We start from the raw sequence: 27,977 nt of genomic DNA, 5'->3' as shown, positions 1-27,977 counted from the left end.
TGTTTTATGCCCAAGGTCCCATTTCATGTCATTTGGTGGAAAATATTAGATTATTTAATATCTAATGTTCTCAGAAAAACCTGAGTTCCTTACTGTTTGTTTTTTTTGGAATTGACATAAAATAACAATATTACTGTTTCCCCAAAACCCCTTTTGTTCTGTATTTGTGATTTCATAAATGTAGAAAGTTCCCAATGAGGAAACTCCCTCTACAATGGCTAATATGAAATCTCTCTAGCTTAGATCTTAAAGATTTGCTTGGAGCCACATTAAGTTCACTAATTTGCCTAGAAATCCCCATTCAATTCTCTTAACTTCTTCCCATCTCAAAAATCTTAGACTTAAATTGCTCAATGACTAACTAAATTAATGCTCTGTTTTGTTATAATCGTATATGCTTCCTCCCCTACCTACAGATCTTTGAAAATACATGACTGATGTTTATCTCCTTCTTTTATTGGATTCAGCATACCTTTTTCACTTCAACATTGGTTTTGATCATCATAGTCAGGATACCAATTTGTGCTAGTTCTCATTCCTACAGAACAAAAATGTGATTTCTTTTAATATTATTGTTTGAATGAAATTCTGTTACAAGAAGCAAATTGGAGCCCAAGGAGTTTTGGAATTTTATGGAATTTTACCTGTAAGTTTCTTTTGGCAGAATGAAAAGTTATTTTTATTAATTTCTCATCTGTATTATTTTTTAAAGAAATGTGGTAGGAAAAAATCATAGAACAAATAACTATCTTACTATTACTAATTTCATATTTAATGTATTGTGCAGACTATTGTGGAGGCAGGCAAAATAATTGTTTTTTGTAATTGAAGTTCAGGTAAGCTCATCTTCCATCACTGAAAGCACTTTGGGACAAGTGTAGTAGCCATAGGGCCATAGAGATGACATATATTTTATTTTCATCCCATGTAATGTAATTTTTTTTTTTCTGCTAGGTCTCTATATTTTGGAAGCTTTTTATTCCATGAGATTTTGGAGATTGTTTGGAGATTATACATATTTGATAACTGTGTCATCTATTGCTCTATAATTGATAGGAGGTTTTTAGTTTATAATTCTATTTTATTGTACCTATCTAGATAACCAAGAAATATTAATTTTTTTTTTGCTATTATATCACAAAGTTGCCACTATTTCCTTTCATAAATTGTGTTCAATAAGTCCATGGTCCTTAAGGTGATCATCTTTTCTGTGATCTCTGGAGTCAATTTTGAATCAGTAATCAAAATTCTTTAGTTTCTGTTAACAAATCTGCATAACTCAATCATACTTTTTTTTTGGCTACTTCTTTGTCAATATACTATTGGTTCATGTGAACCCTTTTTGATTCTGCTCTCAGATCTTAACCATATCTTGGGCTCTGCCCACAAATAAACCACTTTTGATAACACACACACACACACACACACACACACACACACACACTCCTTTAAGCATTATTACTTCTTTGTGAAATGAGCTTTCTTTTTTCTAAAAGTATTTCTTTAAATTTTTAACCTATTTGTCTTGTCCTCTGATAACATTTATCATTTTTCTTCCTCCTTTTTGACAAAAAGTCTTTCTATAGTTCCATGAGACAATTAACTTTGTTTCATTAATATTGTGAGAATGTTTATTTGAATGCTTTCTAAGTCTCTTGTCATCCATTTTAGAATGTAAAAATATGTGTTAACTGATATTGTATAAATCTTAATTGTTCTTGATGTTTTCTCCCCATTATATTTCAACCCCATAATGCCATTTAATGATTTAACATAGTCTACATCTACATTTAAACATAAACAAAAATGATAATTACATGCTTGATATAGCTCATTTATCAAATTTATTTGTAAGTATTGTCTTCATCCACTGGTTCAATCGGATACCTGGATACAAACTTGGAAGCTTTAGTCTTTTTTATTCCTTGGTATACTTTAATATTTATATGTAGTGAATTCAAATTTTTACATCATAAGTTTCTGTGAGTTGAAATATGTTTAATGTTTATTTTGGTGGAGACATATCTTGATGTCATCCATGTGCATCAAGTGATTAATATGACATTTTGGTACAACTTCCTCTTGACCAGGAGCCATACTTAGTTTTATTCAGCAAAGATGTTAATGGGTTCAGGGCTAGGCAGAACAGTAACAGGCCCTTAAAAATCCAAAACAAAACAGGTTTTATATAAATTGTTTTTGACATTATTGTGCCAGCGGCATGTCTTAACTAGAGAATGGCTTTCCATGTAGATATAAAAATTTTCTATCTGGGTCTATTTTTATATACTTGAAATTTATGAATAATGTTATTGTTGTCATATGGCAGTGTGTACTGAATCTTTCACTCTCAAGGTCCACAATCCTTTGTCAAATAATTAAAGTATTATCATTTCAATAAAAAATTCAATTCAATAAAAAATTAATGTGATTTATTTACATTTTGTTGCATAAAAATGCAGTAAGTAGAAAATTATGGGAGTCACATAATTTTCCTCCAACTCTATCCTCTATTAGTGTTATTAACAGAACTTATTGAGATTACCCTCAGGCAGAGAAATAAAATCTCTTATTCTTCACAAAAACACTGCCCTGAAAATTTGCTTGCATGAGTTATGCTTTTTCATAATCAACCTTCTGATCTTTCCATCTCTCTTGATAGGATAAAAGCCTGCAATTCCCTGTAAACACAACTGGACTCAACCCTGTTAATTCCCTCCTTTTGTGCAAAATAAATATCTAAAACTCATCATCCACCTAGAACTGGGAAAATAAATTTCAACACTTCTCACATTTATTTTTGTATATATTTATTTTGAATAGATTTATATTTTCTCTTTTGATAGAATTTAATCTCTTTGATAGCATGGATTGTTTTATTTATTTATTTTTTGTTATTTTATTTCTAAAATCTAGTATAGTACTAGGTACACAGTAGGCACTTAATAAATGCTTGTTGACTGTTAGAGTAGGGGGAAAAACGATTTCAGCTGAATATAATGCACTACTATCAACCACCTTTAGCTACAAACACACTCATATCCACACTTTTTTTTCTTTTTGTTTAAAATGTGATTTTATCAATGTAGAGAATGCCTAACAAAGAATTTCTCCCTATCAATATAAATTTAAAAAAAAAAAAACTTTCTCTGTTACTTATGACATTAGAGCAGAGATTGACAATCTAAGGCCAGGTAGGCTAAGTCAACTTCCTGTTTTTATACCTGGGAATAGACAATTGTATTACATTTTAAAATAAAGTTTTTATGTATTTAAAAATATAGAAAAACTTGGCTTAGGGCCATACCACAACAAGCCTTGGGTGGATTTGGCCTTCAGGGAGTAGTTTACAGACCCTGTGGTTCGGAGAGTAGCTTTTGGATGTTTTTTTTTTTTTTTTTTAATTGGAGAGTGGCCCCTGCACATGCTATATGTGGATACTCAAAGTGAGTGAGCATCCCTGAAAAGGCCTCAGTAAACACAGCAGAGGTGCTAGTCTTCATAGTCCAAACCCTGGTAAAACCATCTTGGGCAGACAAGCCAAGTCAGATTGAGGGTAAAGGACAGGCTTCAAGTCCGGTGAATTAGGGAGATGTCCTCCCCAAGCACATGAAGGCTTCTTTCCCTCCTCTCCCCATCCCATCCACACTCTTCTCTCTCACAGAATGAGCAAATGAGAATTTGTTCCAACGGTCATGAAGGTGACTGGATTGTCGGTGACTCTGGAAGAGGACTTTGCGCAATCTGCTTCATTTAAATCCAATTCACAGTAGGAGAATGATTATTGACGACCAATAACTTGGGGAGATTCAGAGTTCTCTCCTTTTAAAATCCTGATTTTTAAAAGTTCAGTCTCTTCAAGGACATTGCTGATAATGAGATTGAGCCAATTTTCTTGTTCAAAACCCAGCCTGGCTTAGGTGGGCATATATTCTTTGAATATCAAGGCTGGGAGTGATCTGGTATAAAGAGAGTTTTTCTGACCAAGAGTGACATGAAGTCACTCTCAGCCTCTCATTTTAACATACTCACTTCCCATTATGTTAATTAATCAGAGTTGATTGCCATTCCTCTTCCAAAAGAATATAGAAACTGAGTCTACCTCCATGATTTTTTTGGTCTAAGAGAGACTGCTAAATGATCATGCTTTTATTAATAATGTGCTGGCCTTATTAATAAACTGATTAGATTACCCAGAAACCATGTCTCTTGAATGTTTTTTAATTATCAAAACAGGCATGTAAAGACATTATCCCGTGATGTCAACGGTCTTCTTTAAAAACAGAATGAACAATAGCCTTGGGCATTCCCAGGTTAAGCAACTTGTCCAAGATTACAGTTAGTATTATCAAAGAAAAAATATGAATCCAAGTTGTCCAGATTGGGAAGATAGCTCTCTCTATCAAATCTCCATCCACGCTCCACAACTACACAGACAATAACATTTTTAACTTCCTTCATAGGTGAAAAACACTCCTAGAAGAGGTATCCAGGTCCTCCAATTCTCTCCCCTATGCAGCCATGATAAATGATTTAAAATCTTCTCACATGCAGCCCAGATAAATGCTCCCAAGTACCCAGCAAACTATCTACATAGAGCATCAGAGATAAACCAACCAATAGAAGCAAAGACCTAATATTGGGGCAAGTTAATTCAGCAGCTCTGGGTTTGAAGGAAGGAACTAGCAACATGTGATTTGACAACAGCCATTACCACTTCTTGCTTTCAGTGAATAAATAAAACTAACACTTCTCCTCCCCCCCCCTCCCCTTATCCCTTTCCTTCTCCCTCCTCCTCCCCTTCTTCTCTCTCTCCTTTTCCCTTCCTTCTCCCTTCCTTTCTCCCTCCCCTTTCCCTCCCCTCTTCTTCCCTCCCTTCTTCTGCCTCTCTCCTCTCTCTCCCTTCCCCTCCCTCTCTCTTCCTCTCCACCTCTCCCTTCCTCTCTCTGAATATATATGTACATATGCATTCATATATACATATATATTTGCATAAGCATATATAAATATTCAACCCAATACTGAACATAATTAAGAAGCCATAGAAAAGAAAACTTGTATCTCCAAAGCATTCATTCATTTCATTAGACAACCATTTATTAAACTCCTAATACAAAACACTTCTGGATTATCCGTGACACAGATGCCTTTCACTGATGCATATTTAAAATTGTCTGTATTTGCACATGACCTTACCCATAATCACACAGTTTGTGTTTATTTAAGATGGGATTTGAGTCAAAATTTTATTATTCATTCATTCATTCATTCATTCATTCATTCATTCATTCATCCCTTTCTCCAATAAGAATGAAATGGGCCAGGAAGGTTTTAAATGGAAGAGTAAGAGAGAAAGATTATCAAAGGACCAGTGTGATGGCTAAAGGGCAGGAGTTGCTGGTAAATGTTTAACAACTCAATTTTTGAAAAAATAAAAAAAAACAAAAGGAAAACGGCATGCTTTTAAGTTTAATCTCCATCACTTTTTTTCAGTTTAGACAATCAACAAAACAATAAATCAAAGCCTGATTTGTAGTGTTTACCCAATTTTCAAGGCATAAATGCTAGCACTAAAAGTTTAACAATCAGCTCTTTCCAAACCATTTTTAGCTGGCCACAGCATACCCCACAAGAACAGAATTAAAATGACCAGGCAGTTCTGTTATTTAATATATGAACCATCAGACATTTCTCCCAGCAGTCTTCCCGGTCCTTCATACTTCCTGAAAATGTTAGCTTCCTGAAAATTTTAGCTACCTGAGTCTTTTAAAATATTTAGGCAGAGATGACGCAAAGCTCTAGTCGGATGGCCTGGTCTGGGGCTTTAGCCCATGATGGCAAGCTTTCAAAACCTAATTTTAATATTTTGCTGGAAGAAAATTGACCCAGAGAGAATGCTGTAGCTTTTTAAAGCATTAAAATGCAAAGAAGAGCTTGGGTAAGCCTAGCATGTATTTCACTTAAAGAAAAAAATGTTCACTTTACATGCTGCTTGCTCGAGCAGTGCTCCCCTGATAGAAAGCACTGAGTTATTAGGTTGTGTGTGTGCAAGAGCTCTTTTGCAGTCTAGTGCATTAGGAAGGCCGATGATTTCTGTGTAATGATAAATCAAGACTCGCCTCTGGCCAAATGAATTCTTAATTTGAAGGAAAGGAGAAGATATAAGTGGGTTTCACTGCACTTTAGCAAATAAGCAATCTCGAGGACATCAGCAACTGAGTGCCTTGTTAAGTGTCCTTCCCGAAGTTCCCATGGTGGGTTTGGGAGAATCTGCCCTCCTCCCCTAGAGTAGTAAGTTCCATCCTGAAGCAGAACACAAGCATTTCCCCAAAAGACAGGGACTATTTCAGAAAATATCTGTCTGACCTGTCCTTGTCTTCAGGTAAGAGAGAGCAGCCCAAGTGGTCAGGTAGCACACACTTTAATGTCCACATTGCTTAGATACATTTGGGTGTGGTGAGTGTGGGAAGTGGAGGCAGGAAGATCTGAGCTTTAGGCATTTAATAGTAACATAATTTTTCTGATTAATTTTCCTGAATTTCAGTTTCTTCAACTTAACATGGGAGATTTGTGATTTCATTTGTATTGGGAACTTTTTGAAGGAGGAAATGCCTTCTACCAATACAGAGCTACACCTGCTCTGCAATTAAGTCTTAGGGAAATGTCTGGGGACACCAAGAAATTAACTGTCTTGTCCAGAATCACACAATCATTATGTGTCAGAGGCACAGATCTTTCTGACTCGGAGGCCATTTCTTTATCTGCTATGACCCAGTCTGTAAAGTAACTGTAAAATTGAAATCAAATGGCATTTATCTCACATACTTGTTGGGAGCCTCGAAGGAGGTAATGTATACAATATGTAAAGTACTTTGCAAACCTGAAAGTATTATACAAATGGGAGCTAATAATTATTGCCGAGATGGAATTCAAGGCCCACAGAACTCACATTTCCAGTTTACAGTTTGAAATAGCTTCAAGCTTTACTTTGGAAATAGCCCCATGAGGTAAGTAGAGCTAATGTTTATCTTTTCCATTTTACAGATGTAGAAACTGAGACTCAGAGAGTTTGAAATCATTTACCCATAATCATGTAACAAGTTTGAGACAAAGTCAGGATTTGAACTCAGGTCTTGTGACTTCAAAACTTGTGCTTCTCCTGATTTGCCATGCTGTTTCCACTTTGCCCCTAGTTTAAAATAGCCTGGTTTCAATGAAGTAAAGGACAAAACTATTAAATTATATTTTTGGAAGAGCCACTAAATTAGAATTTGTGATCATTAAGGGCAGCAATTGAGCTGAAGTGTGCTGAGGTTAAGCATATTCTTTTTTAGACTTCAAGGATGTTGGAGCCCAGAGGTATGTTTGATATCAACTAGTAAGGATAGTCCCACCATTTTACAGAGGGAAAAAATAAAGACTAAAGAAAGAGATGAAATGACCTGGCCAATATAAGTAATGGTGAAAATGGGACTAGAACCCTGGCTCCTGATGCTCTTTCCCTTATTCTTCAATGCCATTCTTAAAAAGAAATGCAAATTAATAGAATAAACAAGATTTTAAGTGTGGAAGTGGCAGTGGTAGTGTTTCAAATCATTTAAAATTGTTGAGAGAATAATCCATCTTCAAACCACTCTTAGAAGTAGGCACTTATATACAAATAACTGCTATGCTGCTCATTAGAACGAGTCCCCTTAGGAATCTACCAAAATATTTTTCTAAGTTTTAACCCCTTTACATATTTAGATTGAACAAAATGGAATTTCCTTAATTTAGGTTCTTTGTGAATTAAGACTGGATTTAAAAAAAAATGAGACTGGTTTTCCAAACTTCCTTACTCACTGAAATCAAACTGGCCATCAGCAAATTCATACCATTTTGGCTCTGTTTTGGACCCCTTCCCTCCCAACTTTGTTTTTAAAATTTTATTAATAAGACAGCATTTGGCCTGTAAATGGATTGTACAGCTAACTAATGTATCTGTAACTTAGAATTATTTATTGCCAGTGATTGCTTTGCCTTGGTTTTCAATGCATAATTCATTTTTCAGAGACTGTTTTTCTGAGCTCAATTCAGAATGGGAGGTGGGGGGAAGGAAAGCCCACAGTGAAGACATTTACTGTGTGCATCCTAAAAAGGAGATATGGAGGTTAGCTGTGGATTGGGGGTGGGGTGGGGTAGAAAGGTAGCAATACCTATTGAAGAATAAGTAAGAGACAAAGAGGAATAATGGAAGGCGCTCTAGACTGGTAATTCTTGCTCTGTTACTCACTAAAGTCTGGCATTGGGGAAGATATTTCCTTTTTTCTGGGCTTCAGTATCTTCTTCATTTGTAAAATGAGAGAGTTCAGTTAAATGCTCTCTTTCAGCTCTGACATTTTATGAGGACAATTTATGAAAATTCTAAGCTTAGATTTCCAAATCTTTTTTTTTTTTTTCTGTCTAGGCAATTGGCGTTAAGTGACTTGCTCAGGGTCACACAGCTAGTAAGTTCAAAATCATTTTTTTTTTTTAAAGAACAGAATTACCTAGTTTTCATCAGGATATGATATAACTTAATATGGGAAAGTGGGAAAGTGGGACTGCAGTAAATGCATTGCAGATTTTGGATGAAAGTTTGGGGACTTAAACTGACTTTTAGAAAAAGAACAGGCAGATGTCTACTATGCCATATTATTTTCAAAGAGTGTACTAGATGGACTTGTTGCCTTTTTTTTTTTTTTTTAACCCTAAAGACACAGAATTATTACAGCATCCATGGCATGCCTCTAAGAGTAATGCAACAAGAAAGATTTGGGGTAAAATAGATAAAAAATAAGCCAGGGGCAACTTTCTAAAATAGGGCATTCATACAGCTCACTGAGAATAATAGCCAGCCCTCCCTTTCACTCCTTCCTTATTCCTTTTCCCTTCCCCCTTCTTCACAAAGCCACATCACTGCTACTGTGAGTCTGCTGTTCTAAATATCAGATCTTGTCATTTGCATTCATCCTCGTAAAACTTAAGCCTCAGAAGAACAGCAAATGCCACAATAGCTCAGCAAGGATGTAAGCAATAATATTAAGGATGAAAAGCATCCAATTCAAAGATTTGAAGGATTGGGGTGAGTAGGGACCAAAGTGTGTGGAATACTAAAAGAAGGAGGGAGGTTGAAGCATCTATTCATACACATTCCTACACAGGGAAGGAAAGAGAACACATCAAATCCCATTAAGATACCTTTGTCTGTACTAATTTTTGTCTTTCCAATCTAGGTGTGCTAGGCAGTGAACCAGGAAGGAAAATCATTATCCCTTCTTAGGAAAGACCGGGCCATTAAGGGGGACAGAAAAAATGAGTACTTTGGAGCTTTGCCATAAAGTTGTGCTACTTTGGGGTTCATGCCACAGGAAGGACTTTTAGACAGTTTTATTATAATAAATATATTAGTTAATTATTTGGCTTTTGATTTTGAACCCAACCTGTGCAGGATACAAAGAAGTATAAGACAAATAAAAATTGTTGACAAATAAGAACTTACAATCTACTTGAACAGACAAGATTTAGTTCTAATAACTACATGTTTAAGGCAAAAAAAATGGTATATTCATAAGTCTATGAGTCAGCTAATATGAGGAATTAGTATCATTTTATAGATTAGAAAAGTGAGATTTTGGAGTAGTCCAGTAAATCCTCCTTGAATACCAACCAATCAATAAGCAGCATGGTACAGTGGAAGATATGTGGGGAATTTGGGGAGAATATGAGTTTGAACGCTATCACTTCCTAACATTGTAACCTGGAATTAGGCACTGAATCCTTCTAGGATTCACATTCCTCATTTGAAAAGTGAGATGAATTCAAAGATCCCCTACAGCTCTAACTCTATGATCTATATATCTTGCCATTTCTATGACCTGTGACATATTTATTATTAAGTTCTTACAATGTGCTAGGTGCTAGCTTACAAAGACCAAAAGTTCCTATTCTCAAGGAATTTCCATTTTAACAGGGTAGACAACATATATACACAAAAAATGCACATATACAACATATGTGTGCATGCAGCCAGAGCTCCATACTCTTGCCCAAGAACCACTTGTGGCTAATGGCATTTGGAAGTGAGAACAGAGCTTTTCTTAGTAGGTCTCTTTGAGAACTGAAACTGAAATCTTGGCTAATAGTAGGGTGCACCAATCAACCGAGCCAATTCTGTAGATACTTTTGGAGCTTTCAGAGAAGGATAGATCCAAAATGAAAAACTAAAAGGTTCACAGTAGAAAATAGAAAAGCAAATCTTTTGAAATCTTTTGTGGAGAGATTAGACTTGTTTGGCTTGGCTCCAGAAGAACAATGGGTGGAGGCTGGCACAGAGCTATTTATAAAGCTGTCTAAAAGTGAAATGAGATGCCTAAAGAAGTAATAAGTTCCTTATGCCTAGAGATATTAAAACCCAAACTGGAATACTACTTATTTGGGGACATTGTAGAAAATATTGCTGTTTAGTTAGGGTGGAACTGGATGACCTTCGAAGTCTCCTCCAATTCTGTCTGTGAAAGTCAAGTCCAATAGACTTTCCCATGAGAGTGAGAAAGCTTAAAAAAAGATGCTGGTAATTGATTCATAATTAAAAACAAACACTGTTGTGTTTGAACAGACCATGTGGTCTGTCTTGGTTGCTGTACAGAAACCTAGGCAAGCATAAATTCAGAGAGCCCTACTCCACCCACTAACAATGAGCTGGAATTTTTCAAAGTGAAATAGTATTTCAAGGAGGGGGGCTAGCAGATTTGCTTCCAATCTGCCTGAGGGGAAAGGAGATATATTGAGTGACCTTGTGTTTTATTGTTTTAATTAAGGGATCATCAGATAACATTGAAATCACAGTTTCAGGATTGGTATGATATTAAAAGTAAGGCATCTGAATTACAAGGAACAGCAGAATGGAAGGAAATGTAGTATATGCTATGAAAAGGGTGTGTTCTCAGATGAGTGAGAGCTTGAAATAGTTCCCCTTTAACAGAATGGTGGATACCCACTGAAGCTCTGAAATTGTCCCTTTTCCCAGGAAGTTAAATCTCATTCAATATCTCAGGAGAAGGTCCTTCCTCTCTGTCATAACTCAAGGCAGAAATTACTTCTTACCAATTGCTCAAAACCACTGCAAAGAAAGTTTCAAAGGAGTAATATAAGAAAGACCATCACAGATGAGGGGAAATATGGAGGTGCTATTAATGAGTACTTAAAATATCTCTGAATTCACAATAGAACTACCAAACTCACTTTTTTCTTTCCTCAAATGAGACTCAAGTTATGATTAAGCCACCTCTGTACTTTGGGATAAGAACTCACACCATGGTTACAATCACTAATGCTCCTTCACTAAGCATTGCCAACATTTGCTAATTAACCATTAGCTATCTCCCAAAGGGTAATGGTAGAAACTGAAGCCAAGAAAAGAAATGATTAACATGAGCCACAAAGACAGAGCGAGTCAGAGCCAGGACTAGAACTCAAGACTTGTTTTCAAATAATCTCACTTTAGATTAACATTCTTGGAAAATAACAGAAGGGGATAGAAAAGGAAGCCCACACTTGAACACTCTTTGAAATGAAAACTTGGTTCAACATGATCAACAACTACCTTGTACAGCACAGATGGGCATGAATAATTTAAATAAAAATTAGCAGGTAATTACTATCAATGTGAATTCTTCCAACCTTGCTTATTTCTGAATTTAATTTCAGCTCATGTCATCAGTCCAACTTGTATCATAATAGTGTGGGATTTCAGAATGTTAGGGTGAGAAGTACTGGAAACTTGGGTTCTAGGTCTGCTAGGCTGCTGTCACTTAACTTCTTTGGGTCTCAGTTTCTCTTTCTGTAAAATGGAAGGATTAGATTTAATGGTCCCCAAAGGTCCATTTCTCATACTTTGTGAACTTATGTATGTTAAGAAATTAGAAAGGGGGTATTAATAGGATTGAAAAAGAAAGGTAGAAGATAACAATTTAGCTCTACAAATAGGTGGATGGAAAGAATCAAGAGTAGGAGCAAGGAAAGGAAAAGGGAAGAGACAAGGGCAGATAAAGAACAAAGAGATTCAGGGTAAAATCCCTTCAGAGAGCATCCACTTCTGTTTATTATTCCTCATTTTCTGTGTTTTACGTAAGTTACAAGATAGACCCTAAATATAAATCTGGTCCTCTGAGACTCCTCTAGATATAGGCTGTATGTAACTTTTAAAGACTGAACAACACAGTTAACTTAGCAAACCGAAAAGGGATGAAAAAATGAAACTGAATGCTTCACATTTGCTTTTTTCTGGTTCTTATTAAGTAAAACCAAACTACAGATGATACAATTGGAATACATGATGAGTGTCATTGAATTATTGATGACGAGCTCATTAGGAGGAAGAAAAATTGTCACAGATAAAGGGTTGTTAGGTTAGCTCAACCAGAAAGGGGTTAGTTTTGAGAATTCATGAATGGTTTGGTAAATCATTAAAGGCCCATTCCCTCCCTTCTTTTTTCATAGAGATAAAATCCTGTATTACCTGAAATTGATTTAATAATCTCATCATTCCTCAATTCTGTCACTGTGTCATTTTGGACAAGATACTTCTCTCTCAGGCTTAGTGCACAGGATCATTGACTTAGAGTTTGGAAGGTACCTTGGAGGTGATCTAATCGGTTCCTCTCATTTTATAGATAAGGAAACTGAGGCTTTTATCTATAAAACGAAGGGTCTGAAAATACTAATCATATAGGTTCTTTATGCTGACAGCCTTTTCTCCTTTTTAAAGTACAACAAAGCCTCTATAGAAATGTTGCCCTTTGAGGAAACTCTTCACAAATTTGCCTTTTATATGAGACCACTATATAGAGATGTATGGTTGCTAAGTGGTGCCATATGGATAGAGTGTCAGACCTGGAGTCAGGAAGCTCATCTTCTTGAGTGCAAATTTGGTCTCAGTTATTTACTAGCTGTGTGACACTAGGCAATTCACTTAACCTTATTTACTTCAGTTTCTTTATCTGAAAAAAAAAGAGCTGGAGAAGAAAATGGCAAAGTACTTCCATATTTCTGCCAAGAAAACTCCAAAAGAGGAGTCAGATCTAACTAAAAAGCCATGAACAACCAATATGGGATCCCCCCTAGAAACTTCAGTACCTGAATGCAGTTCATGGGGGATCCCAATTCAACATTAAGTAGGTTTAGTATTGCAGAACATATTTTGGGATTTGTGCTTTTTTGAAAACAGCTAAAGTTCCTGATTATGCATCTTTAGTAGTTTTATTTTCTTAAGTCTCAAACATATACTGTCCTATGAGGTATTTGGGGATTGAGAGGAGAGAGATGGAGAGGTCATTTTATTTCATAAGTCATTTCTGAAACATGTATCCATTTCCTGTTTTTAAGAAGCTGAGAGCAAAGAGAGATGTGAAAACATTAATGATAATCCATCAGTGGGAACATTAGCCAGAATAAATCTTGCCTAACTATAGCATCACATCATATCTATATCTTTTAATTGATTGATGAGATCTAGCTATTTAATAATTCAGTGTGTGGATGTGCTTTTGAATACTACTCATGAAAGTAAGTCCTTTTAGGGTCCTATCTTTTCTTCTCTTTCTTTTCCCTTGATCCCCAGTGGTATAATCACTAATAACAAGATCATTCTTGATTTGCTTTTCCCTAAGCACACGGGAGAGTAGGCTGAAATTAACCTTCAGAGAGAAATCTTTTATAAATGTACATGGATGAGAGTTAGGAGAAGGAAATGGAAGAATGTCTCCTAGCCTACTTCCATATTAATTCTCTAAGATTTTCTATCTTTGTTTCAAGTTATGTCAGTCATAAAATCTTTTTTCCAAACTTTGCTGGCTTCCTCCCTAGATGAACTCAAGTTTGATTTGTGCTGTATCACTATGATGCCTGCTGACATGATAGGATTGGTGAAAAAGAGGGTATGAGGGCAAGATGACACAGGGAAAGAGAATAATTGAAAGGAGTAATTCAATTCAGAGAGAATTATTCTCCTAATGATTTATGGCTTCATTAATGACTTTGATAGAACTAATGATTTTCTTTGTAGTTACCAAGAATTAAGGCTGGCTGTTGGCTGAAAGGTTATTGGATGACACAGCAAAGGAGATACATTTGTCTCCATTTAAATACTTAATGATCTTGTTCTTCAAATCAATCTGGTGGTCCGAGGGCACATTTTCCCCCTTGGAGTAAAAGTTTTTTGTCTTAAAGAATGCACAATTCAGCCATAGGTTGGAATATAAAACAGGATTCCATGGCAAAAGCTAAGCTGAATGTTAAGAAATCTGGGCTTTTTTCTTGATCTGATCTTCACAAGGGTGAGATAATACCCAATTATCAGGCTAAGCAGAGATCCAGGGATACAAGGTCCCTTGGGACCCAGATACTGATTCTCTGTCCCATAGCGCAATGCCCAGTGCAAGTAGGGAAATACATTGCAGTAGATCACTAGGTAAATGTCCACTGAAGCCCTGGAACACAGAAACTGGAAGGATCTTAGCGATCATCTTGTGTAACTTCAGCATTTTTCATATGGAGATTCTGGAATCCAGAGCAAGGCGATTTTCAAGATTGAAAGGGCTCAGTCAAGGACCCAGACCTGGGTCTACTTATAGTTCTGCACTATGTGACACTGACAAAACTAAAAGTATAGGTACATAAATAGAAGTTAATTGATAATATCCTTTCTTTTCTCAGTTTCTCTTTACCTTGACATATCCTACCTTTTATGGAATCAAAGATTTATGGATGGAAGAGACCTTAGAGGCCATCTAATTATAACTCTTCATTTCCCTTCCCTTCCCTTTCTTTTCTTCCTTCTCCTTCTCTTCCTCCCTCACTTCCTTCCTCCCTCCCTCTCTCCCTCCCCTTCCTTCCTTCCTTCCTTTCTTCCTTCCTTCCCCCTCTTCCTTTCTCTCTCTCTCCCCCTCTCCTTCTTTCTCTCTCTCCCTCTCCTTCTCTCTCTGTCTCTATCTCTGTCTCTTACTTTTACAAAGGAACTGTTACTTCAAAGGTAGAGTAAGAAAATTAAAAAAAAAACTCTCCTTTCCCCCAATACATGGAAGCATGATTCCCTCCCCCATCTTACTTCTGTTTCTAGGGTGGGGAAAGGTATTAGGTTCACAGCTTAGCTCAGTTCCTATATAGCATGATCCCATCAAGTTCCAAGTCTTTCCAGGGCTCTAGTCATGGTACCTTGGCTTCTCAAGGTTTCCCTGATGGGAAGCTGACACCAACAGCTGACCTGGAATTCTGTCTCCAACATTGCCATAGTTTGAGTATCGGAGTCCAGGGACTTCATTGTTGGTAAAATCCTTTGCCTTTTTGTGAGTTATAGATCCCTCTGAAAGTCTGAGAAATTTCAGGAAACTTTTTCTCAGGATAATATTACTAAAGGAATAAAATAAAATACGTAGGGTTACAAAGGAAGTCAATTATATTGAAATACAATTATCAAAGGAGCAGTTAGGTGGAGCAAAGGATAGAGTGCTGGATCTGGAATCAGGAAGACTTTTCTTAGTTCAAATCTGGCCTCAGATACTTCCTAGCTGTGTGACTTTGGGCAAGTCACTTAATCCTGTTTGCCTCAATTTCCTCATCTGCAAAATGAACTGGAGTGGGAGTGGATAGTATTGATGAGGGTGTGAAATTGTGTTTTAAAATTGTGTACCCTTTGATCTGTAAAGAAGGGAGATTCTAGTCTCAGGCCCTCTTGGGAAGCACATCTTCCCAAACTCCAGAGAGTCTATGAAAGAGAGCATATCCTGGCTGGCCTTTTCCAAGGCAAATCACCCCACTGAAACCCTTTTCAGGAAATTCCAAATTCCAGATGCCTTCAAAAGTGATTTCCCATTCAATTGGAGATCTAGGCCTGGGGACTTAGACTTTCTTTTCAACCTGAAACCAGAACCTTAAGATTCCCTATTAAAGGGTGATTTTAAACTCATTTCTTTTCAGAATGTCCAAAGCAGAACTATGCTTTGTCCCTTGGTATAGTTGCCTCTACATTGTCTTCTCAGTGCCAGCCTCCATTTCCCTAATAGGACTTTGCCACTATGAAATCCATCTCTTAGCAAAGCTGACTTCCCTTTTTGCCATCTAAAACTCTTTGGGTTTGTGAATTCTTTCACAAAGGACTTGTGCCGACCAAAAGAGGATTTTCACAACCCTCTGACTGCCACTAGAAGCCCAGTATCTTTGCCAAACCCCAATGGGATCATGAAGAGTAAGACATGACTGAAAAATGACTGATCATCAACAGTTATCAAAATATTTTTCCATCCAAGTTTGCAGACTTCTTCTAAAATCTAACCATAGAGTCCATGGACTTCAAGTCAAAAATCCCTGATGTTTGGTAGAATGCGACCCTTTTGAGTTATTAGGAATCAGATCTGGGTAATAGTCCTTATTCTCTTACTAATTCATTTCCCCCCCCCTAAATTTTCAAAACATATGCATGGATAATTTTTCCACATTTTGTGTTTCAGATTTTCCCCTTCTTTCCCCCACCCCCTCCCTAGATGGCAAATAATCCAATATATGTCATACATTTTAAAATATATCTAACTCATTTTGTAACCCAAACCAAGTCATAGAAGCAGGAGAGACGTCTAGATGATGAAGGCCTTCATTTGAACAATTTCATGCTGACCTTCTCCTCTATTTTTCCTAGGATCATAAATTTAGGGGCCATGTAGCCCAACCTTCAGTTTCCTTACCTGGAAAAAAAAGGAATTGGATTGTTCTAACTCCATCATTTATCTATTTTCAGCAAAGTCAGATATTATTCCTATTTTCTATCTGAGGAACTAAGGTCCAAACTTGCTCAAAGTCATATGATCCAGTGATAGATTTCCAACTATGTCCAGCTCTCCTGATTCCTAATCTGCTGCAGCCTGCTACATTCTCTCTGTCTCTAGAAGAAACAGCAAAGTTGATACTTCAATCCAATTTGCATTTGTCCCAACCCATCATTCCCTCTCCAGCCTCTGTGCTGGACATACAGGACAGCCTTTTACAAAGGCTGAAGGTTATCCTTGTTAATGTGCTTTCTTTCCCTCAGATTTTTTGTATTTACTTATCTGGATATATACCAGATACTTCTAGTAGAATATATCAGCTCCTTGAGACCATGGATTAGTTATTTTGCTTTGTTTTCATCTGTTTTATATTCTTTGTACCTAGCACAGTGCTATGCATATAGTAGGTGCTTAATAAGTGCTTATTGAATGAAATTTGTTTTTTTTACTTTCTCAACCCCCACCTTCCAGCATGAATAGCCTAGTTTTTCTCAAGCTTCCTTGGAGGCGGGGGCCCTGCATTTCTGGGATTTTGTAATATCCCTGAGACAACAGGATGCTTTGCAAGGGATTGTTCAGTTCAGGCAATGCTGATATCCTCTAGAAAACATAAATCATGGCTTATGGAAACAACGGATTTTGATTATTCTCATCTCCTTTCACCATCTGAAATTCCTCCTGGGAAAGCCCCCAAACTATCTATACATGAAGAAGATACAATAAGGTTCTTCCGAAAGGGCCTGTGTTGCATTGAAAAGAGCAATTTCAATTGCTGGACGCTAGCAACTTGTTCCATGAACCAAAACAATGAATTTCAAGGCCCCAGAAGGCTGCTGAGGAAGCACTTTAAGGATGAGATGGGATAAAAAACACGTTCTGAGCAGAGACAGATGAATTAGCTCAGAGAGGAGGGGGAAAATCAAGGGCTGCTAACCTGGTTATTCTCTGGTCATAAGAGTTTCAATTGTATTTTCTGGGCCTTTACTGGATTCTTGCACACGCCAGATCCCAGTAGCCTTATACCTGGACAATATAGTATATTGTATCTCAGATTGGGAAGATTTGAACTATCTGTGGAAATGGTAGGAGTTCAGGGTGCAGATCCTTTTGATTTTTTTTTTTTTGCTATCCTGAAAAAAAAAAGATTTAAAAAGATAAAGCCTACAAGCTCCAGAAAACTACTGATGTATCAAAAATTGAAAAGCAGCATAGTGCCCTGAGGCAGTGGGGTGACACAGTGGAGAGAGCACTGGGCTTAGAGCAAGACCTGAGTTGAAATCAGGCTTCAGACCATTAGTAACCGTGTATCTTTCTTTGGGCAAGTCATTTACCAGTTTTCTCAACTGTAAAACAGAGATAATAATAATAATAATAATAATAATAATAAGTACCTCCCTGGATTGTTGTGAGACTCCAATAAAATACTAATTGAGGATTAAATGAAATATTTGTAAAGTATTTACCACAGAGCCTGACACATGGTAAGCATTATATATATCTACATATGTATGTGTGTGTAGGTGTGTTTTGTTGTTTTTTAGTAGTTTTAGTCATGTCTGACTCTTCATGATCCCATTTGGGTAATTTTCTTCTCGAATTCTTTTTACAGATGAGGAAATTGAAGCAAAGTTAATTAAGTGTCTGAGGCCAGATTTGAGTGCAGGTTTCCCTTGACTCTAGGCCTAGCATTCTATTCACTGTATCACCTAACTGTACCATATAAATGTTCCCAATTTTTAAATATCATTAAATATCTTATGTACTTTCTAACGGTATGACCCTAGGTGAAATATTTAAAGTCCTTTACCTCAGTTTCCTCATTTATGAAACCAAGGGCTTCTATTTGATGGCATCTAAGGTCCCTTCTTATTTCAAAACTATGACACTGAGTTCCTATGAAGATGTGGCTGATTTATGTTCCCAGGAATGACAATGACAAAAAATGGTTAGGAATGATTTAGATTTTAAGTCACCTGCAAACATGAAGACATATTAGGCTTTGTGGAGATTTTATCATTCTAAATATTTAGTCTGGGTTTAGTCTGGATCACTGACACAGTTTGTCAATTAATCGTGCTTCCAAGAAAAGTCATAGAAGGTGACAGAAATCTAATCTAGCCCCAGTCATTGTATAGAGTTCATAGGTCATGGAACCACTGGATATTAAGCTGAGAAGAAATTTAGAACTTGCCTGATCTAGTCTTCAATTTTGTAGCAGAGAAGAATGAAATCCAGAGGAGGAAAATGATTTGCTTTAGGTTACAGAGTGATTTATAACATCTCATGGTTGGGAATTCTCTATAGTCCAACTAAAATAGTCTTCTCACCACACCTCATGCATGAAGCTTTATCTCCCAAGCCCATGACATACTGGCTGCTCCTTTGTCCTCAAATGCCCTCCTTCCTCTTTTCTGTGTCTTAGAACCTCTGATTTCCTTCCAGATTCAACTGAAATGACACTTTGTTTAAATATAATATATGTATGTGTGTATGTGTATATTTCTGGTTCCCCCTTTCTCTCTAAGATGACCTTGCGTCTTACTTTGTGTACTTTGTATACTCATACATATATACACACATATACATACATTCACATATATAGGGCATATAGGGTGTCCCAAAAGTCATAAAACTACTAATGCTTAAAGCTGCACTAAGACTTTTTTCCCCTTACAACAACAGCCTTTCACTTTTCAAAATACATGCAAGTCAGCCCCCAAGATCAACCTCTGCAAAACTGGGTGCTCCAAACTTCTCTCCACAGCTCTCCCTGCCCCTGAACAGCAAGCAATCCAATATAGGCCAAACACGTGCAACTCCCTCAAACAAACCTCCACATTCATCATGCTGCACAAGAAAAAACAGACCATAAGGGGAAAAAATGAGAAAGAAAAAAAAACAAACAACCAAAAAGGTGAAAACACTATGCTGTGATCCACATCCAGCTCCCACAGTCCTCTCCCCAGATGCAGATGGTTCTCTCCATCACAAGTCACCAGAATTGCCCTGAATCACCCCACTGCCAAAAAGAGCTAAGTCCATCATGGCTGAGTGCCATGTCACTAAGACTTTTGGGACACCCTATATATAAGTATGGGAATAAAAACAAAAACAAAACAAAAAAACCAATGGATTTCCTATTTCAATCTGTCTTTTATAAGTAGAGACCTGTTTTTCAAAAGGATAATCTGTTTTACTAAAGCTTAAAGCTGCACTAAGATTTTTAGGACACCTTAAATGCATGTTGTTGCACACATATAATGTAAACCAGAAGGCAAGAGATAGTTTGACTTTTATATTCATATCCCCAAAGCTTAGCACAATTTCTGGTCCATAGCAAGTGTTTAAAAGAGGTTTGCTGCTTGATTGGTTGGAAGGGACTTTAGTGATGGTCTAATTTAACTCATAGGGATATATAAAGTGTTCAGGGAAGAGTAGCGCCTCTCATGGAAGGCTTGCTGAGCCCCTTTCAGGGCTGCTCATCCACCTTTGTGTCTATCTGATTCCTTCAGTTCTCACCTGTGTTCCACAATATGCACAGCAGCCACAACCTGGTAAAACATATTGGCAGATGGGCTAAGCCAGGCTGAAGGTAACCAAAAGGCCTTAAACCTGTTGGAAAGTTGGGAGATATCTGTCCCCAAATATATGAAAACTTGCCCTGGTGGGCAGATGAGAACACTTTGTTCCAGTGGTCATGAAAGCAGTTTAAATAGGTGCCAAGGAATGCTTAGAGCTTGGTCAGATATGGAAGATTCTAAGATTATCCACCGCATCCTTGGCCATCATCAGTTATCTTGACTTTGGTCTCATCAATGGACTTTGATGACTGGAAGAGAAAGAGAGGCTAATGACTTTGTGTAACTGCCTCACTTAAATCCAATTCAGGCACAAGTCAAGTCATCACCCGTGATGTCATTTGTTCTCTTTGAAAATAATGGACAAACCTATATTTGAAAAAAACAAACAAAAAAAAATCACCCCCTGACCTTGCCAATAGGTGGTCGCCTGGACTTTGCTTTAAGATCCCTACTGGGGAGAAACTTACTGTCCACCTTCCCCTCTGTCCCTGAGTAGTCATTTCTACTTTCAGGAAGATTTATTTATTTATTTTTACTTAATAGTATTTTATTTTTCAAATTACATGTAAAGATAGTTTTTAACACTCATTTTTGCAAGATTTTGCATTCCAGATTTTTTCTCTTTCCTTCTCTTCTCTCTTACCTCCCCAAGACAGCAAGCAATCTGATCTAGCTTATATATGTAGAATCATTTTAAGCATACTTCCATATTAGTCATGTTGTAAAAGAAAAATCAGAATAAAAGGGAAAAACCATGAGAAAGAAAAAGCAAAAAGGTGAAAATAGTATGCTTCTATCATTATTCAATTTCCATAGCTCTTTCTCTGGATGCAGATGGCATTTTTCATCCAAGTCAGACAATTTTAATTGTTAGAAAGTTTTTCCTGCTATTATGCCTAAATTCATAATGGTGTCAAGTAGAGACAAGAACCAAGGCCTTATGCTTCTTAGGAAATTTCTCCACAGGCCAAAAAGCTTCGCTAGACTGCATGAGAAAGAATAGCAGGAAACTGAGCTACATGGAAAAAGGAAAGGCTAAAACAGCCTGTCTTGGAGGATCATTCTACTCTGCTTCATATCATTAAAACAAAACCACAAACTGTTGTTCTATCTCCCCCTTTCCTTTCTGAATTATAAACTGGGGGAGGAGACTGTAGAAATTTTCATCTTGGTACCCTTAGCACCCTAACTTGATGCTTGAACATAATAGGTGTTTTAATAAGGGTTTGTTGAATTGAATTCTAAGTATAAGTTTGGTAAAGTCCATCCTGATGCCAGATACTTACTTCTTTCCAGCAGCTAAGACTCAGGGATGCTATTTTACCCCAAGTGATATATTTCACACTGAGAAAAAGCTAAGTAAAGAGTTGGGGGGGGCGCATCATTTTTCTATCAATCACTCAGCAAGTATATATTAGGTACCTACTCAGCAGTAAGATACTTTCTAGGGGCTAGAAGTATAAAAATGAAATAACCTGTGGCCTCAGGGAGTTTATATTCTACTGTGGAAAAAACACATGAACACATATAAGAACATATATCTCAATATATCTATATATATCTCACAGATTGTCCTCTTGAAAACAGGTCCCTGGAGATTGAAATTTTACTTTCCTAGCTCATTTTGCTTTTTGTTTCTAAAAGTTCCCAACTGGCATAGAGGCTCCAGTAGCTGTAACAGATTGAGGAGACTATTAAGCCACTTTGGACTCAGTACTTTTGCCCAGAGTAGCAACCCTTTTTCTTAGGCTCTGTTTCATCTAGTTCTACATGGCCTAGCCGGTGAATTGCCCACTGCTTTAATTCTAAGGTGGCCCCCCAATCCATTGAATGACAGAAAGAGAACAACTAGACAATAAGAGGAAATAGGAATAGTTCTCAGAGGTTCCTTCCAGCTGGAAAGTCATACAATGCTATGATTTCACTTTATTAGATGGTGGGCATTGCTGAAGATGAAGTCTTTCTTCACATAGACCAGTGAAGTTGACTTTTTCCCTAGTCACTAATTTATCATCTAGTTTTGTTTATGTACTATGACTCAACTTGCATCATGAACTAAGCTTTTAATTTTCAAAACATATGCGTGGATAATTTTTCAACACTGACCCTTGCATAGCCTTGTGTTTCAGATTTTCCCCTCTTTCTCCCCACTCCCTCCTCTGGATGGAAAGCAATCCAATATATGTTATACATGTTAAAATAATTGTTAATTCCAATATATGTAAACATTTATACAATTCTCTTGTTGCACAAGAAAATCAGATCAAAAAGGAAAGAAAATGAATAAGAAAACAAGATGCAAGAGAACATCAACAAAAAGAGTGAGAATGTTATGTTGTGATCTACATTTAGTTCCCACAGTCCTCTCTCTGGGTGTAGATGGCTCTCTTCATCACGAGATCATTGAACTGGAGTCAATCATCTTATTGCTGGAAAGAGTCATGCTGAGCTTTAACTTTGGTCTCAGATGAGACCAGTTTCAGCTGAAACTATTGACTGACTCCCTAACCTAACCACTGACTAATTCCTAACACTGGTCAAAGATCAGCCTTCTAATTGTGATCAGTTTTCTGGCAATGAGTACCAAACACGACAACGTGAGGGACTCAGTGCAACTTCTCCCTGCTGATGAAAACCCAATTCTATAAATGACCTACTGATGGCAGATTGAGATTTTTTTATGAAGAATAAGAACTATGTTAATGAAATAGAGACATATGGGATGAGGATATGTATAGGATGGGTCTCCGCCAATGGTGTAGAATAGGGCAATTTAACCCAGAAATATGAACGTAAACCTCAATCTGATGTATACCATGTGAATACCTTACTAGCAAGTTTCCTAGAGGATCCATTTCCCATTTCCTTTAGTAAGACTAATCCATCATCTTTGCAAGGCACATTAAAATTCTAAAGACAGAACTATTTCACTCAAATGACTTGTCATGGTATTGTGGGGTGACTTCTCTTCCTTCTATGTTCCATAAACTTGAATTGTGAATATACTTTTAACCTGTAGTTTTTGAAGAAATGGAAGTAGGAGGTATCTGAGGAAGATTAGCCCAGGGATACATTATTGCAACCAAGAGGTGCCCACAGATTTCTGTATGTGATAACTGAAAATATTGAGAAAAGCCACCCCTGCTATTTTGCTAAGTGTTTAGAGTCAACAGTAGCCATTTTCTTATTGGGACAATTGGTCTGTTTCCTGTTTAAAGAGGCTTATTTGAAGTAGCTGGGGTTGGAGCTCTCCCTCCCCATTCGAAATGACTGTTGGAAAGCTAAATTGCTCTCTTTGTCTGAGCCTTGTACTGTGGCTAGTAGTAATCTGTACCAGAGGTCCTTATTCGCAATGATAGTGTGGGTGTTATCTTGTAAGGCACACTTTATTCAATCTGTCAAATCTCATAAAGCACTCAAGGAAAAGTTTATTTTGTCGTTCTCCATGTTGCCACTCACTTACCAATAAGAAAAGGTATCAGAAGTCAGGTAGGGTGAACGTGTGTTTGTCTGCAGATAAAGAATTTTAGCTCCTGGCACCACTGGATACATTCCAAATTTATAGAAAACAGATTTAATATTCTAGGCTGGTTCAAGTGTAGTTGCTGATTTTTGTTAACCCTGAAGAGGTTATCCTTAGGAGCAATGGTCTCTGATATTTTCACTGGGTTAGAAGTTAAAGGAAGAAACGTAGAATGGCATATTGGAGATGGGGACTCTTGGACTCAAGGACACCTGCCTCAGAGAGATAGTAGTTCCATGACTAGGTACAAACCAATTAACCTCCCATGGTCCAGATAATTCTATGAGACAGATAGTTGCAAACAAGTGCTTTCGTGGAAAAAGTCTCCATGTTGGGAGTTCATTATATGGATGAAATCATAGTTTCTACTTCATCCCTAACCTTCCCCCGCCAAAAAAAAATGCCAAGGAATTGAGTATAGTTTCATTTTCATACTGATCTGAGTTCTTAGACTTCCAATTTGCAAAAGGAAAATAAAACAATAATGGGGATAATAATAATAAACAACTTCTACTTACTCATAGGGATATTGAGTTATGAATAATGATGACTACTTATAGAATTAGGAGCTGGGATGGGAATTTAGAGATTATAGTGACCAATCCTTCATTTCAAAGAGGAAAGACAAAATTAGATGACATGCCCAAAGTCATGCTAGTAGTAATTAATAAACTTGGACCTTGAACCCAGTTCTTCAAATCTAAATTCAGTTCTCTGTCCATTGAACAATACTGCTCCCTTGAGGGCCTGTTTATTTCCACCCCCTAGGGTAAAAGCTGAGGAAGCAGGATGGGATCTCAGCTTATTCAGAATGGTACCAAAGGCTAGGGAGCTCTGGCTAGAGGAAAAATAGAGAAAAAACTTGCTAGGTGAGGGGGTGCAGCTCTAATTCTATAGTTTTTAGGGGATTTTTTTAAACCTAGTCTGCAGAACCTTGCTATCTCTTCCAGGCAGAATATAAGCTCCTTCAAAGCAGAGATTGTTTTATTTTTGTCTTTATATTCCAAAGTGTAACACAACGTCTGACATGTAGCAGCACTTAATAAGTTCTTGTTCATGGATTGATTGATTGATTGATTGAGTTGATGGCCTCTGTATAGGTCATGTAGCTCTTTGGTGAAGGAGCCCCGAGGCTGTCTTTTTATGTGACTCAAACATCATGCTAACGAGAATGGAAATGTCCTATTCTCCAAACAGAAAGTTATGGAGTTTGTGGAAGCTTATCATATAGCTCTCAGAAATAATTATCAACATAACTGACATTTATGTAGCACTTTCATATTTGCAAAGAGATTTATGGACATAGTCTCATTTGAGCCAATAATAATAATTACAGGAACAACTCTTACATCCATCTTAGTATGGGGAAATCTCCCCTTCTTTATAACCTATCTGTGACTTCACAGGCAAATCTTAAAGAGTTGCTTGAAGCACTTAAAGGTTTAATGATTTGTTTATGGCAATAGAATATATAAGCATTAAAAACAGCTTTCAAAGCCAAGTCTTCTTGATTTCAAACTCATTATGCTGTCCACTATGCTATGTTGATAGGTTATATAGAACATCCAGAAATATTCTTACCACCTGCCAATCAATTGCACAGGAGCTTTGGAACTGCTTCTAGCAGGTGGTCAGTCATGGCTGAAAGGACTTGGTGCTTTAATATGATGAGATAGTCCCAAACTCATCTTTGATTATCCCTTTGGTAATTATCAAGGGTAGTGTGGGAGAGGTACTGCATCTGATTAATAAAATTAATAAAATAACCATAACTCCCATCGTAATTAACATTGTACCTGAGACACAAGTAAGGGCTTGTTAACCAATGAATGTAGGAATGATAGATGAGTCAAATCCTCCTAAGGAGACTTTACATTTTCTTAGGAATGAGCCTTGCACAAATTGTACAGAATAAGGAATGGTATAGGCTAAAAGCCCTGTGGATCTCAGTAATTTAGTATATTTATGTTACATTGGATTTTCAAAGGGATTGGACTGTGGCACGAATGTTTGATAAAATTTTTTTTCTTTTTCTCTCTCAGATCTTCCTATCTTCCTCACAAAGCATTTTATTTTATAGCTTTCTGATGCATTCATCTTGTGACATTGAATAATATATGAATTTGCAGTAGATATCATTTCATCATAATATACAGACTGTAAGCTATATGAAAGCAGGGACTATGTCTTATTGTAATTTAGTATTTTCCCCAGCAATGAATATAGTATTCTATATAGCATAGCCATTTAATAAATGTTTATTTGTTGAGTGATTCCTTAACCCTTCCTCAGAACTCAATTGTCCAAATCATTAATACCTTACCAAGCAATTGCTTTGTGCTTGGGGCAGCACTTCCATATGCATTCACTTCCCACTCTCTTCACTCTTTTAAAAGACTCTATAGGTCAGGATGACAACTCCCTTAAGCAACTTATCAGATGCTTTTTCTCAAGGATACTTTAAGACTCTTCTTAGGGGAATCAGTTTAGAGTAATGATTTTGGGAGAACACACCATCCCCTTTTTAGGAAAGGTATAGGATGAGTTTCCTTAAGAATGACGAATGATAACATTTAAATATTGCATTAAGGCTTATAAAGCACTTTTCATCTGTTATCTCATTTGAGATTCCACAGCAGCATTTAGTACTAGTACTAAATATTCTGTTGTCTTTTTACAGATAAAGAAAGGAGGTCTCAGAGAGATGAAATAATTTGTCTGTGGCCACATAACTAATAAGTGTTAGAGGCAGGATTTGAACCCTATTTTTCTCAACTCTGTGGCCACTGTATCATCTACTATAACTCTGGCTTGGTTAAAAATGATCTGTTTTTGTGTTTAGTTATTAACCATGTTGTTATAGTATTATTGGTTGGTGTTAGCAAGTGTTGATCTCATGATCCCAGGAGGAAGAAGTGGCTTTAGCTACAATACATTCTTTGTAGTTGTTGGAAGTTGTCATTACATATTTTGTTCACTGATTCACAGTTTGCTAGATTTACAAAGGATTTTAGAGATCATCTGTTCTAACTTCTGCATTTTGTAGAAGCAGAAACTGAAGCCCAGACAAAGAGAATGTCTTACCCAAAGTCATGTAGCTAGTTAGTCACAAATCTGGGGTTCCAAGCCAGGTCTCCATTATTGCCACCACATACCATAATGGCACACTACTTATGGTTGACAGCCATGGGAAAATTTTCCCTTCTGCTTATGTTATCCAAATTTTGTCTTGTCACAGAGACATGCTTTGGCTCTATAGAAAGAGAAATAGATTATGGGATCTATTTCTTGAAAATCCTGGTGTTGTGGAATAAATTCTGGGTTTAAATTGTAACTCTGTCACTTAATACTACTGTGTGACCACCCTTTCCCTATAATGCTACAAAATCACTTTATATGTCTATATGACACACTTGTCTGCGTTTGTTATTTTATCCCAGCCTTGAGAGTAAGGATTGTTTAAAACTGATTAACTTCAGACAAATTCTTCCATCTCTTTGAGGTCTCACTTTATTCATGAATAAAATTAAAGGGTTAGGATGAGATGTATCTTAAAATATCAGTTGCTATTGACTTTTATATAGTATGTCAAAGTTTTCAAATGTATTCCAAATATTTCAAATGTATATGTATACACACAGATATATATGTCTTAGCGAATTCAGTGCTTGCAACCATCCTCTGAGGTAAGTGCTATTATTATCTCTATTTTACAGATGAGAAAATGGAGGATTAACAAGATTAGATAATTAGCCCAGAGTCAAACATCTGGAAAATGTTGGGGGCAGGATATAAATCTAATCCTTTTGATTATCCACCTACCACCCTATTCATTATGCTGTGTATGGCCTGATTCTAAAATTCTCTCACAGTCTGGCTCTGCTTGGTACTATATTTTCAATATTCTTCCTCAGACAAGGGAATTGGCAGAAATCTCTTGGAAACTTAAGTTCATGGACAAAATTGTAACTCTCTTCTTGCTCTCTAATCAGGAAGCCCTGTGTTCCCTCCCTAGTGCCCCATGCTAATCTATGTCAG

The sequence above is a fragment of the Antechinus flavipes genome, chromosome 2 (genome assembly GCF_016432865.1).
Source record: "Antechinus flavipes isolate AdamAnt ecotype Samford, QLD, Australia chromosome 2, AdamAnt_v2, whole genome shotgun sequence".
In the NCBI taxonomy this organism is placed as follows: Eukaryota; Metazoa; Chordata; class Mammalia; order Dasyuromorphia; family Dasyuridae; genus Antechinus; species Antechinus flavipes.
This window is presented reverse-complemented; position numbering follows the sequence as displayed.